The 3,792-nt window shown below is 34.8% G+C and overlaps 1 long non-coding RNA gene across 1 annotated transcript; it reads right to left on the reverse strand.

Moving 5' to 3' along the window:
* Positions 1-400: 400 nt before the first annotated feature.
* Positions 401-2,971, reverse strand: LOC141621808 (uncharacterized). The gene is made up of 3 exons (XR_012532689.1): positions 2,694-2,971; positions 2,509-2,581; positions 401-597 (listed from the first exon to the last, which is right to left on the reverse strand). It is a non-coding gene; the product is annotated as an uncharacterized LOC141621808 (long non-coding RNA).
* Between the last annotated feature and the right edge of the window lie 821 nt (positions 2,972-3,792).

The following is a 3,792-nucleotide window of genomic DNA, read 5'->3' on the forward strand; positions in this document are numbered from 1 at the left end:
TATTCACAAATTAGTGTGATAACATTTGTAAATCTCTTACAGGTTCACAAGGGTATACTTCGTATATTTAATCAGTTGATTAACGTTTACCTAATAACGGTTGGCTTGCTAGAAAGTTTGACGTTATTATCATACAGATGGCGGTGATCAACTTGTCCCTAAAGGTCACACCTATAGGATGTGTTTGAGAAATGTGGTTATAGAAATATAATCACATTGATGCCCAAAATGACTAAAAAGTTAGTCGATGTGTTGATGAGATAATTATTTAATGAAAATTAAATAATATTAGTTGAGACGAATTAACTGTGTGACACCCCTCGATGAGGCATCAAAAGAACTATTAAATCTAAGCGGAAAATAAGGGATTTTTAAAACCTTTAAAGTTTAAAGTGTGAAATTCACCATAAGTGATCAAACGAAAATGAAAAGTAAAATGAATAAGTTTACAATTAAAAACGAAGTGCGTTGGGGAAAAGATATCCCACGAATAAACACAAGTCTAACGATAGGTGAGTCTAAGCAAACTATAACTAAGGTCCAAGGTTCAACGTTCTCGCTAGCTCACACGTCTTCCCCATAATCTGCATCACAAACCTGTCATTCATGTAAACATGAACGCACAGTCAGTGGGGAGTAACTCGGTGGTTCTCCCACCCACAATATGTCAAAATGCACATAAGCAAGAACTTAATTAAACATATTGATCATGCATCATACTTGAATAATATGAACAAGGGAATATAAACGATAATCGTAATGAGATAGGCACATTGCATTCTTAATGAGATAGGCATGGTACATTATATTAAACATGCATTCAAGGTAACCAAAACATGGATATGAGATTAGGCATCGAATCATATGAAGAAGGTAAACAACGGATCAATTGAATAGAAAATACATGGATGGAAACCAATAGCCATTACTTGAAAACCTCTTAACAACCATAGCACGGGACGTGGCTACTAATGTCACATTCATACTTATGGCTTGCATCTCACCATAAGAACGGATGGGAACATCGATCCCGGCGATCATATCGCAACTAGGGGCTTGCATCTCACCACTAGTATCCGATAGGACCAAGACTCTCACAAACAATCATAGAAGACATGCACTCTCGTATATAAGAACACGCCAATGACCGTAACAAGCAAGACATTTACAAAGGATTGACTCAAAACAAGACAAACCCCTAGACTCCAACCTCCTGGTAGGACGACGATCATAATACGGTCCTAGTCTAAATCGCCGGACTCTCGGGATGGACGACACCCGATTCGACATACAATCCCAAATCGTATCCAAGACTCGATCCATGACACCTAGCCGTGCCCCAAGGTCGAGTAACCCCAAATCGGAACAATGGTACCTAGCCGTACCCCAAAGTCCGAAGAGGCGGAAGGAAGATAGCCCAACTCGGAAACAATGGCACCTAATCGTGACCCAATGTCCGAGGGCAAATAAATAAGGAATGTCGAGTAGTCACACAATGTAAATCGTCACACTCCGGTCACAAATACGAGTAACAACAATAATTCGCATTATCATAACATAAACAAATCCTAAATTGACCATTTACCAATCATAAGAAGGATGCGTAATTAAATAAATGATTAATAGAAGTTATAAGTGAAGAGAAACCATAAGAGAACTCCCGGTAGGGTGGGGACCAAACCCGCGCCATTTATGAGCATTGGAACAAAGAGTAAGAAGCATATGAAGTAAATCGTGCAACATAACGTATAAAAACACTTAACTTAACCAAGTAGATGGTCACTTGATAAGAAAACAACCTTAAAATGAATGTTGTCCACAATGAGTCAAGCTCAAACTTTACAAACATTTAAAATGTCACTTCCCAAAAATTTGTCAAGGATGAGCTTGGCTCATTTGCACCTTTAATTTAAATAACACCATTATAATGAAGAAATTCAACCAACACACCACCAATTTTACCCAAAGTTGCTTCAACATCATTGTTGGACACATAATCAACCTCCAAGTGTCAATTATACAATTAAAAACAAGAATCCACAACCTACAACCTTCATAAATTACTCCATGTTCATGAATAAGACTTAATAAGGTAAACTCAACATAAAGATTCCATCTTTTTCATTCAAAAGCTTAGATCTCAACATACCCACATACTAAATCACCATTTAAGACATATTTCAAAATAACCATACTACCAACTTCATCATTTATAATATTAATCCGATAAATAATCTCATGACATAATTAAACATGTCAACTAAGCATGATTAAGACGGATTTTTCTCTAATTTAACATATGTAAACAACCCATTTAATCCAATTGAACAAACATGTGACAAAAGACTAGAAATTAGTCAAACAACCATAAGACGGTTTCAAAAACCAATTCATCCAACAATGAACATGTGAAACATGTAAAGATTCATACTTTAACAAACACAAGAATAAACCACAACATATAAACACATTAAATTGACATAATGTCGAGTAACCCATCACCGTTACCTTTTAGCTCTTTAATCCACAATAGAATCGTCTACCTTTCAAGAATCCACTTCCGGGTCAACTAAACTTTCTCCTAAACATAAGAAAACACAAAATAAGACTAAGAATCGAAACTAGAAAAAGGTTACCAAGTGTAAAATGGTTCGACAGCTCTTTATAAGGAGGAAAGTCGGACTCTTTCTTACCTAGAAAGATGGAGGGCGATTAGAGGGAGAGATAGGCGCGAAAATCACTTGATTTGGACAAGAATTGAGCAAGTTATGGAGTTTTGAAGATTTGTAAGAGAAATGTATAAAAATGGTGGTGGTTGTTGAAGATGAATGCTGAAAAATTGAGGAGGGAGGTGTGTTCTAGGGTTTCCTTCATGATATTTATGAGGAGGAAAGAGTAGTATGTGAGCCCATTAGTCATACTAGGCCCAACATGCAAGATTGAGTCGATATGCACTAGAAATTACGTCTCAAGCCCACTACAACTCAAGACGGGAAATATTATTATTATTATTATCATTATTATCCGACCAAAATATTTATTTTGTATAACTTAAGCTTTAAAAATATAATATTTATAAAAATCATGTTTAATAATGTAATTAATTAAATTAAATAATTAAAAATATAAATAAGACAATAGAACGGTTAATTAAATTATAAATGTCAAAGTGGAAAATTCGCGGGTGTTACAGTCATCCCATCTTTTAAAAAGTTTCGCCCTCGAAACTTGAAGGTAGAAAAGAAGGTTATAAAAAGTAAAACTGAACTTTTAAAATCGGTAACCAAAACATTAAAAGGTTACTTGCTTGTAAGAATTAAAATTCTTTTAGAAGTTCCAAATAAAATTTTCCAACAGGACCAACTTCTCATCAAAGGAACGGAAGTGTTCTTGTTACGTATTCAAGAATATCACATTCCAAATCAAAGATATGGTCAAAAGCAAAACATTTGTATAAATCGAAAATCAAAATACTTTCAAAAACATTAATGAAGAGTTTTCAAAAGTATAAGTCTCATTCATGGAACGAAATTGCTCTTGTCGTGCACACAAGAACGCTAACTTTCCAAGTCAAAGACAAATCTAAGACAAAAGTAACTCGTCGACAAGCGTAGAACAAGTTATTAAACGTTTCAAATAACGAGTTCTAACATCCGGTCAACGTCAAAATCAAAAGAAAAGGCAATTCACTCAAATTTTCTTTTGCAGAGGTCAAAATAGAAATAGAGGTTTCCTTTCTAAATTCAAAAGGAAGTCAAATTCCTGAAAATATAATATTAAATTCTTGACAAC

Source organism: Silene latifolia, chromosome X (assembly GCF_048544455.1).
Source record: "Silene latifolia isolate original U9 population chromosome X, ASM4854445v1, whole genome shotgun sequence".
Taxonomy (NCBI): Eukaryota; Viridiplantae; Streptophyta; class Magnoliopsida; order Caryophyllales; family Caryophyllaceae; genus Silene; species Silene latifolia.